At 39.2% G+C, this 11,906-nt stretch overlaps 1 long non-coding RNA gene across 1 annotated transcript; it reads left to right on the top strand.

Annotated features, from left to right (window-relative positions):
* Window positions 1–357: 357 nt before the first annotated feature.
* Window positions 358–3,468, top strand: LOC107811572 (uncharacterized). Its single transcript, XR_001653940.2, has 2 exons — window positions 358–1,140; window positions 2,433–3,468. It is a non-coding gene; the product is annotated as an uncharacterized LOC107811572 (long non-coding RNA).
* Window positions 3,469–11,906: the final 8,438 nt, after the last annotated feature.

The raw sequence follows: 11,906 nt of genomic DNA, 5'->3' as shown, positions 1-11,906 counted from the left end.
AATTAATCCGACAATTGGGAAAATCGTAAAGCCTAGATCTTTTCATCCTTGATTTAACCTCATTCTTGCTAATTGATAATTTTTATTGTCATTTTTCCTTGGTTAAGTAAATTTTGTTTAATCACAAATCAATTCTTAAACTCTGAAAGTTGTCTTATATTATCATTGTAGACATGTGATTTTTGACCCTCCCCAAGATTTTTTATATATTAACGTAAAATATTTAATTTAGGCATAATATAGATATTTTAAGTAATTTTGACTCTTTTACTTTATTTTAGTACAAGAAAACAAAATTACAAAAAACAAGTAGGTTCATTAATGTTTTGTAGTCATTTTTAATCTAAAAAAAAATCTTAAAAAAATATATACAAAAATAGTATCGTATTTTATTTTAATATGATATTTGAAAATACCAAAAATATATTTATTTTAATGGTTAGTTTTATTTTAATAATTATTCGAATAGTAGGATTAATTAATAATTGGGTCCGTATTTTTAATCTTGTTTGCAGCGAAAGAATATAACTTGGGCCCGAGCAACCCATTTTTAGGCTTAATTTTGAACCTAGCCCATAATTCCTAGGTCCATACCCCTTAACCTAAAACCCTACAACCTAGACTCTACACTATAAAAGAATGCTTAACACTAAGAATTGAGAAGGGAGGCGGAAGAGAACGAGGACCCTAAAAAACTAATCCGCAGTTTCCCATAACAAAAAAATGAACCCTCCCTTTAAAGTCCATCGTCTTCTTCAGCAGATGCCTGAAATGAGTTGAAATACACAAGATACACATGAGACCAAATATAGATTCTAAGACCTAAAAATTAGAGGCTACAACCAAGAAGACCGAAAAAGCTTCTTCAGTGCTTCCTCTAGAGATAAGGCTGTCGTGAACTTAGAGTTGTAACGCAACAAACTTGCTGCGAAATAGACCCAGAAACGACCCTGAAGCAGTAGCTAAATCGCTGCTAATTCCATCACGACACAGTACCAAAATATTACCAAAATTCCAGCTGAACAATCCTCGAAACACAAGCTTTAAGTCGAGTTCGAGGTTGCGGACGAGGTCAAGTTTCCGGCGAGTTCTCTATTCGCTTCGACCTTTGTATTCAAGAACCTTTTCCATATAAAAAAGGTTTGTTTCCATCTTCGTACTCTCATATGTAAAAGATCTGTTTTCTTAATTTTCATTGTTCTTCCATCTTGTTACAGCACCTTGGAGATGTTTGGATTTTTTTTTCTTTATTTTATTGTCTTTTCTTATTGATTTTATTATCTTGTTACAGTAGCTTTCATCCTTCATCTTCTTATCCTTGAAGTAAAGACAATTTCATGTTTTTCTTTATTTTATGCTCTTGTTATGGTAGCTTTTGTAATACGTATTAGTTTAGAAGCCAAACTTTTATACGTTTCTTTCAAAATGTAGACTCACTTAAGTTGGACCTAATTGTATAATTGATTCAATGATTAACTTAATTGTATAAAATTATGTCTCTGAATTTGTATAGCTATCTACGTTCTTGAATGAGTATATTAATTGTTAGATTAATTAAGTTGGCAAGTTAGTGTGGAATTTGTGAAAATGAACATCCTTAGAAATGTTTTTTTTAGGCACACACTTAATCTATCTATTGCGATTGTGTACACGTTCGCGTGACATAATTACGATTTTTAAAAATAAATTGGGGTATGCTTTCGCGCAACTTCGACTAATTTTTCTTAATAATAATAAAGCATTACTAATTGTGGACACGTTCGCGTGACATGATTTCTAACGCACCAAATAAATGGGTACACGTGCGCGTGACCTGTTTCAATATAATCTTCTTAATTAAAAAGCGGTAAAAAGTAAATGCACAGAGGTTCTAAAATGAGTAATTAGACAATTTAATAAGCCAAGTATTATCAAAGCGACCGTGCTAGAACCACGAACTCGGGAGTGCCTAACACCTTCTTCCAGGTTAACAGAATTCCTTACCCGGATTTCTGGTTCGCGGACTGTTAAACAGAGTCAATCTTTTCTCGATTCGAGATTCTAAACCGGTGACTTGGGACACCATAAATCTCCCAGGTGGCGACTCTGAATTTCAATAATTAACCCCATTTCGATTATCCTTTAATTGGAAAAACTCCCTTGTATTTATACCCTTTACGGGTTGTAAGTAAAAAAGGAGGTGTGACAATCATTAGTTCCCTATGGGATTCGAATCCGAACTCTTGAATCAGCTTATATTTTCAGCGACTGCTTAGTCCTTTTTATAAAGCATAGTTGGACATGATCAAATTTTGGCGCTGTCGCCGGGGAACTAACGGTGTTATTCGTTACAACTTGAAAGAATTGCTAGAATTTTTAGTTTAGATCAATTTTCTGTGGTGCTAAAAATATTTTCACTGAAATTTTCACGTTTGAATTCTTCTGTGCCTCAGGTGCACGCCTAGAAATTCCTTGAGAACTGGTGAACTATTTAAAGATCTCTCAGATCCCGAGAAAGCATTTAGTACATTGAATCGGGCTAAGAAGAAGGGTAAACAGCTAAACAGAATGAACAAATCAAAAATTAAAATGGGTGACGTCGAGAACATCAATGGGAACAATATAAATAATCAAGTTGACACAAACATCAGAGTGGTAGCACCCCTAGTGCCGGAGGCTGTTCTATATGATTGGGCACAACCAACTACTGACAATATGGCAACTGCAATTGCAGTCCCTCTGATACAAGATGAGACTTTTCAAATTACAAACAACATGTTGCACTTGCTGCAAAACAAAGGGTTGTTCTTCGGGTTTTACATCGAAGACCTACATCAACATCTCAAGAATTTCCTGTCAATTTGTGTCACTCAAAGACAACCGAATATGACACCCGAAGCAATCAGATTGTTTATTGTTTCCATTCTCAGTGCCTGGGGAGGCTCAAATGTGGATGAATTTGCTCCCAATAATATCTATTGCTACATGGGAGGAACTAGTCAAGCACTTCTTAAACAAGTTTTATCCACCTAATAAGACAGCAAGGCGAATTGATGTGATATTGCAGTTCATGCAGAAACTAACTGAAACTTTGCAAGAAACTTGGGAATAGTTTAAGGACATATTGGCAAAGTGTCCACACCATGTCATCTCGGATCAGATGCTAGGACAGAGATTCTATATATGTTAGGCTGACAGCTTGAAGGCCAATGTAGATACTTCAGCCGAGGGTGCATTCTTGAGCAAATTATTCATTGAGTGTAAGATTCTTCTTGACAAGATGGCTTAAAATCCAAGCTGGATGATGAATACAACACTCACTTTAATAGTGCATTTTGTTTCTCTTGACCCAAAAAATACAAATGCAGAAAACATAGCCACTCTCATGACCCAGATGAGCTTGTTGACAAAGAAATTTGATGCGATGGGCACGAAACAAGTTCATATTATTGACACAACAAATGGAGACCTATGCACTCCCTGCATAAATCAATCGTATGTTTGCTCATGGAGTGGAGAGTAACTAGGGCTTCAGAGAAGTCATGAATTTTATAAATAATTTTGGGGGTTAAAAGCATGGTGGACAGTAATGGGGACCTTAAAATCAGCAGTACAGACTAACCCAACAACAGTACAATAGCAATCCTGGGGGAGAACGACCACAAGTCCAAGTTGTGCCCTATCAAAGGAAGCAGGGTTACAATCAACAACCCCAATAACAGTTGGCTTACCAACAGCCTCATCAACAGTAGGTGACCAGACAAGACGACAGCTATATAATAGAAATCAAGGGCATGCTGCAACAAATCATTGGGACAAATAGAAGGATGCAAGAAAAGTTAGTCGCACATGATTCGACTATTAAAGGTGTTGAAACTTAGTTAGGCATGTTGTCCATGGATTTAAATAATCGCCCACAAGAAACGTTGCCTGCAGACACAAACATTAATCCAAAAGAGCAGAACCTGAATCTGTTAATGGTAGTGAGTCTTAAGAATGGAAGGGATTTGGACAGAAAGCAAGAATTTGCTAAATCTAATAAATACATAGAGCCACTTACTCCAGTGCCATTCGACATCGATGAGTCGACGGAGCTCAAAGAGGTTGTAATTGAACAAGCGCAAGTTGACAAAGGCAAAGAGAAGAAAATTGAACAACTCCAGAATAGGTAGTGGAAAAGACACAAAGTCATGGGCAAAAGCTAATTCCATCACCATTCCCTCAAAGTTTGGCAAAGCAAAAGAAAGATGATCAATATAGGAAATTCATGGAAATGCTTTAACAAATTCAATTAAATATTCCACTGATGGATACTTTGAGGGAAATGCCAGGCTATGCGAAAATGATGAAGGATTTGATATCTTAATAGTTTGAATTCCAGGACCTATCTACTGTAACTCTGGCACAAACTTGTATTGTGGTAGTGACAAGACCTATGACTCAAAATGTGTTTAATCCCGATAGTTTCACTATCCCATGTACAATTGGAAGTTATGCTTTTACTAAAGCATTTTGCGACTTGGGAGCCAGTATTAACTTGATGCCCTTAGCAATCTACACAAAGTTAGCCATTGGCAGAGCTAGGCCAACCTCAATGTTGTTGTAACTGGCTAATCGCACAGTGAAAAAGCCAACATGAATCCTGGATGATGTGATCGTCCAAGTGGGGAAGTTTGTATTTCCTGCTGATTTTGTGATTCTTGATTTCTAGGTTGACGAAGAAATACTCATAATTTTGGGAAGGCCGTTTTTAGCCACTAGAAGAGCATTGGTTAATTGTGAGACTAGAGAGTTGAAAATGAGGTTGAATAAAGAAGAAATAATATTCAATGTTCAACAGTTTATGAGGAGGCCCAATAAATTTGCAAATTGTTCGCTAGTGGAGGCCGTTGATGTGATACTACAAGAGGTGGATGAGACTCTTAATGTTAGAGACCCATCAAAAAATTGTTTGATAAATTTGAACGAAGTGGATAATGAAAATTTTGCAAAGTGGATCATGGCTCTCAAAAGGCAAGGGTTCTGGAAAAGGAAACCTCAATTTGAGCTACTATACTTAGAAGAAAGATAAACATCACCTGCAAAGCTACCGATAGTAGAACCACCATAGTTAGACCTTAAACCGCTTCCAACTCGCCTCGGGTATGCTTTCTTAGGGCCTAACTCTATTTTACCTATTATAATCTCATCTAGTTTGTTAGCTGTACAGGTAGAACACATCCTACAGGTGTTACAAGAATGTAAGACTGCTATTGGATGGGCCAAACAAGACATTAAGGGTATCAGCCCGGCCTTTTTCATGCACAAGATTCTCTTGGAAGAGGGGCACAAACCTTCAAGGGAACATCAAAGAAGGTTGAACCCTAATATGAAGGAAATGGTAAAGAAGGAAGTGATTAAGTGGTTGGATGCGGGCATTATCTTCCTAATTTCGGATAAAGTCTGGGTAAGCCCAGTCCAATATGATCCGAAGAAAGGTGGATTGACTATTTTATAGAATGAGAATAATGAGTTGATCTATACTCGTACAGTCACGGGTTGGAGAATTTGCATGGATTACAGAATATTGAACATGGCCACTCGGAAAGACTATTTTCCCCTTCCATTCATTGACCAAATATTGGATAGGTTGGCAGGGAGGTCTCACTTTTGCTTTTTGGATGGATATTCGGGGTAAAATCAGATCACAATAGCCCTTGAGGATAGAGAGAAAATGTCATTTACTTGTCTGTATGGCATTTTTTCCTTTAAGAGAATGTCGTTTGGCCTATGCAATGCACCGACCACTTTCCAGAGGTGTATGTTTGTCATTTTCACTGATATGGTTGAAGATATTATGGAAGTCTTTATGGATGATTTTTCAGTTGTGGGGAATTCATTCGATGACTATCTTCACAATTTGAGAAGAGTGTTGAAAAGTTGTGTGTGGAGACAAACCTGGTGCTGAACTAGGAGAAGTGCCATTTTATAGTACAAGAAGGGACATCGAGTGTCAAGTAAAGGTATTGAGGTTGACCATTCTAAGGTTGACATGATAGAGAAGCTGCCACCATCCACTTTAGTCAAGGCAGTAAGATGTTTCCTTGGGCACACCGGTTTCTACAGGCGATTTATAAACGATTTCTCTAAAATAGCTAATCCCTTATGCAAACTGCTTGAAAAGGATCACCCCTTTGTGTTTTCTGATGATTGCAAGTTAGCATTTGAGGAGCAGAAGAAGAGACTGGTGACTGCACCAATCATCATAGCACCCGACTGGGAGCATCTATTTGAGCTCATATGTGATGCGAGTGACTTAGCTATAGGAGCAGGTTTGGGTAGTAAAAGGACAAAATGGTGCATCAAATTTACTATACAAGGAAAATGCTAAACGGTGCACAACTCAGTTATACCGTGACTGAGAAAGAGATGTTGGCTGTGGTGTTTGCATTCGACAAATTTAGGTTTTATTTGATTGGTTCAAAAGTGATTATTTATACGGACCATGCAATACTTAGGTACTTGATAGCAAAGAAGGAGTCAAAGTCTCACTTGATCTGGTAGGTTTTTTTGCTACAAGAATTCGATTTGGAGATCCACGATAGGAAAGGAAAGGAGAACCAAGTGGCAGACTACCTCTCAAGGTTGGAGGGAGCTGAAAAAAAAGTAGAGATTGAAGATATAACAGAGATATTCCCGGATATAAAAAGAAAGTAGAGGTTGAAGATATAATAGATACATTCCCGGATGAACAATTACTAGCAGTGGCAATGAAGGAGACGCCTTGGTATGCTGATATTGCTAACTATTTGGCAAGCGGTATTGTACCTTATGAACTCTCTTCGATTCAAAAGAAAAAGTTCTTTCGTGGTTGTCGGTCTTATTACTGGAATGAACCTTTACTTTTTAAAATATATGTGGATAACATGATCCGGAGGTGTATCCCCGAGAAAGATCAATCTTTTGTTTTGCAGGCTTGCAACGCTTCACCATATGGTAGGCACTTTGGAGGAATTCAGATAGCAACGAAGGTGTTGGATTTGGGTTTGTATTGGCCATCTCTATACAAGGATGCCCATGCCTGTGTGAAAATTTGTGATGAGTGACAATGAACCAGCAATATATCTCGTTGTCATGAGATGTCAATGACTACCATTCAAGAGGTGGAAGTGTTTGACGTGTGGGGGATTGATTTTATGGGACCATTTGTCAGCTCGTATGGTAACAAGTACATATTCGTAGCAGTTGACTATGTTTCCAAACGGGTTGAAGCATTGGCTCTTCCAATAAATGATGCCAAGAGAGTGATAGAATTTCTAAGAAAAAATATTTTCACACGGTTTGTCACTTCGAGAGATATAATCAGTGATGATTGAACCCATTTCTACAATATAGCGTTCGTAAGGCTGTTAGAAAAGTATGTAGTTTTCCATAAGGTTGCCACACCTTACCACCCGCAAACGAGCGGGCAAGTGGAAGTGTCCAACAGGGAAATCAAAATTGTCCTAACCAAGAAACTAAATGCAACTCGGACTGATTCGGCAAGGAAGTTGGATGATGTGTTATGGTCTTACATCACAACACTTAAAACTCCAATTGGTATGTCTCTGTACAAGTTGGTATTTGGAAAAGCATGCAATCTTCCGGTGGAGCTCGAGCATAAAGCCTTATGGGCACTGTAGCAGTTGAATTTGGATATGGAAACAATAGGCACAAGTAGAGTTACAGAGTTACATGAACTTGAGGAGTTTCGGTTCCAGGCATTCGAGAGTACGAGATTGTATAAAGAAAGGATGAAGATACATGATAAGCACGTTCTAGATAGGAGCTTCAAACCCAGAGATCTAGTGTTGTTATACAACTCAAGATTGAGATTATTTCTGGGTAAGCTGAAATCTAGATTGTCGGGACCATTTAGAGTTGTGCAAGTGTTCCCAAGTGGAGTTATAGAAATTGTGGGACAAAGCCGAATACGTAATCTAAGCGTACCTCGCATTGCTTATCACAAAGGTACAGGGCCCCATACCCCGCCCTGTGCTATTTTTTCATTGCCCCACCCGATGGCTCGCAGGGTCTAGTGCGCAGCTATTAGCGCCTGTTGCTGCCTCGTGAAGCTTGGACATCGCCCCTCAAACCGCCTGGCTATGTCCAGCACAGTAACTTTATCATGCCTGATGGCACCTCGCATGAAATTCTTGCCGCTCCTCACGTTGCCTTGCGCCAAGGCCCAGGTAAGTGTTTAATTTATTTTGTAGTTTCTCTTTTAAATCCTCCAACCCAATTACAATAACCCTATATTTAACATCAAACACACACATACGCATTAACATAATCTCACTTAACTACCTCGCCACTCTCTCAACCACCAGGTATAGTCTTATATCTCTCCTCCTTTCTTTCTTTTTCTATGTAAATTATAGCGTTGGGTGATATGCTCTACAAGGTACAGCAATGGTGCAATTGTGCTAAAATAATTTCCAAGCCCAATTACCCCATATGTTATCTTTTGATTGTTGTAATGAGTGTTTCACACTCGATTTCCAAGACAATTTGGGAGGTTGGAGAATTCCTTCACAATAAAGAAACTCACACACAAATAATGCTGTCATGAACCAAAATCTAGCCTGTCATGATGGCGCCAAACGTGGTACTAAGTAAGCCCACACTTCAAAATATTTCAAACACCTTGAACAGAAAATGAGTTAAAGTAGTTTAAATAATAAAAGTTCTCATAAATAGGATAGAAAACCCAAAACTCAATGCGGAAGTTCCCCAAAAATCGGGGTGTCACAGAGTACATGAGCGTCTATACAACACAAGTACGCTCAAGCTGTGCAAGAAATCAACACCCACTGTGTCCATAAACACCTGGATCTGCACACGAAAGGTAGGGTGTAGCGTATGTACAACCAACTCAATAAGTAACAAGACTAAATAATGGGCTGAAAGTAGTGACGAGCTTCATGGATATAGTTCAATTATAGAAATTACAACATGGGAAGATAGGCATGCTTTGAAGTTTGGCACTTAAGGCCAAAGCAGTTAATTCATGTCCAGTTCTGTTGAAATAGGATATAATATCTTTTAGAAACTTCATGACAGTGATATATGCCAGTTGAAGTACAACAGTAATGGAATTAAATGAATAATCTTAGAGCAACAGTCATTCAGTCCTCCCATACACTCCAACCTCACAGTCACTCATTCCACTCAGTAGCTCGGCACTTCGCACTCACACTCAGTAGGTACATGTGCTCACTGGGGGGGTGTGTATAGACGAGGGAAGGGCTCCTTCAGCCCAAGCATTATAAAAAGAATTTCATGGCATAAATCAATGAAACATGTTGCAGCCCGATCCCATAAATATACTCACAATCAAGTGCTCGGCCTCGCTTAGTCATCAACATCTCCAGTCTCTAAGGCTCTCAGTAATCATAAAAATCAGCTCAAACATAAATGATATAATGTATCAACAATGAACAATAGAGACTGAGATATGATATGCAAGTAAAACTGAGACTGAGTACAAAACAACAGTTAGTGGATAATTTAACATGTACACTACCTCTGAGAGACCCTACAATACCAATGCATGGCCTAAACATTATTTCTAACAGGATTTGTAGCTCAATTTGTCAATCACATGAAGAATTTACAGATAACAACAGATTATTCATCTATACAGCTCCATGGAATGGACCAAATCAAAATTCCTACGATACACGCCCACACGCCCGTCACCTAGCATGTGTGTCACCTCAAAACCAATCACAAGACACGTAGTATGGGATTTTATACCATCAGAACTAAATTTAAAATTGTTACTTACCTTAAGTCGTGCAATCCTCTACTCCTAACACACCCCTGCCTCATGAAACGGCCTCCAAATGCCTCGAATCTAGTCACAAATAGTTAGATTCAATCAACATGGGCTAAAATAATCAATTCTATAAGAAAATACTAACTCTTAATCAAAAGTCAAAAGGTCAATTCAAGAGTTTCCCCCCCCCCCACCCACCCGGCACATGTCTCAAAATCTGATAAAAGTCACAAAACCGAAAGGCCATTTAACAACGAGTCCAAGCATACCAAATTTACCAAAATCCAACACCATATTGCCACTCAAATCTCCCAATCAAACTCTCTAAATCCCTAGCCTCAAACTCCTAATTTACACCTCAAAACCACACAATCTAGGTGGAAATATCAATGGGGAAACAAGATTATTGAATAAAAATGAGCACAGTGACTTACCTCAAGAATCCCCTCGGAAATATTCTAAAGTCGCCCAATCCTGAGCTTGAAATGTTAAAAATGGTAAAAAAACAACATGGAACCCTCATTTTTAATACACTACCATGTTTTCTCGCACCTGCGGCCACTTATCCGCTTCTGCGGTATCGCAGAAGCGACCACTCTTCTGCTTCTGCGGTTTCCTCCACTTTTGTGGCCCATGCTTCGGCTCCTGCGACCACCAAGCCACTTCTATGGACCCAGCTCTCATCTCCATTTCTGCTTCTGTGCTCCCATCGTCGCACCTGCGGCCACACAGGTGCGGTAATTCCTTCGCACCTACGGCTACACAGGTGCGGTAATTCCCTCGCACCTGCTACCACTTCACACTCCCGTCCAAAATCGCATCTGTGCAACACAGCCTGCACATGCGAGATCGAACATGCGATCAAAGCTCTACTGGTGCGATTACACCAGTAGACTCCGAGCTTCAACAATGCACTAAGTCTTATTTTTTATCTATTAACCTTCTGAAATCAACCCGAGGCCCCCGAGACCTCAACTAAACATACCAACAAGTCCTAAAACACGATACGAACTTAGTCAAACCCTCAAATCAAATCAAATAACGTCAAAAACATGAATCGCACCCCAATTCAAACCTATAGAAACTAAGGAAATTCCAAATTCTACAAATGATGCTGAAACCTATCAAATCATGTCTGATTGACCCCAAATTTTGCACATGTCGCCAACGACACCACGGACCTACTACAACTCCCGAAACTCCAATCTAAGCTCGGTATCTACAAAGTCCACTCTTGTTCAAACTTTCAAATTCCACATTTTGTCATTTTAAGCCTAATTCCACTATGGACTTCCAAATCATAATCCGGACATGCTCCTAAGTCCAAGATCACTCAACAGAGCTAACGTAACCATCAAAACTCCATTCAGGAGTCGGTTACACATAAGTTAACATCTGGTCAACCACTTCAAATTAAGCTTTCAACCTTGAGACTAAATGTCTCAATTCATTCCAAAATATCTCCGGACCCACACCAACTGCCCCGACAAGTCACATAGAAGCTATAAAGCATAAAATGAGCAGTAAATGGGGAAACAGGGCTATAACTCTCGAAATGACTGGCCGGGTCATTACATCCTCCCCCTCTTAAACAAACTTTCATCCTTGAATGGGTCTAGAAACATACCTGGAGTCTCAAATAGGTGTGGATATCAGCTCCGCACCTCCTGCTCGTTCTTCCAAGTAGCCTCCTTAACTCGCCGACCTCTTCACTGCACTTTCACTGAAGCTATATCCTTTGACCTCAACTTTCTAACCCGACGACCCAAAATGGCCACCGGCTCCACATCGTAAGTCAAATCACCATCTAACCGAACCGTGCTAAAATCCAAAACATAATACGGATCACCAACATACTTCTGGATCATATAAATATGAAATACTGGATGCACACTCGACAGACTAGGTGGCTAGGCAAGCTTGTAAGCCACCTACTCAATCCATTGAAGCACCTCAAACGGCCCAATATACCGAGGGCTCAACTTGCCCTTCTTCCAGAACTTCATAACACCCTTTATGGGTAAAACCTTGAGCAGTACCTTCTCGCCAACCATGTAAGAAACATCATGAACCTTCCTATTGGTGTAACTCTTCTGCCAAGATTGCGCCATGCAAAGCCGATCCTAAA

Source organism: Nicotiana tabacum, chromosome 22, assembly GCF_000715075.1.
Source record: "Nicotiana tabacum cultivar K326 chromosome 22, ASM71507v2, whole genome shotgun sequence".
Lineage (NCBI taxonomy): Eukaryota > Viridiplantae > Streptophyta > Magnoliopsida > Solanales > Solanaceae > Nicotiana > Nicotiana tabacum.
The sequence above is the reverse complement of the archived record's forward strand: the minus strand, read 5'-3'. Positions and strand labels throughout refer to the sequence as shown.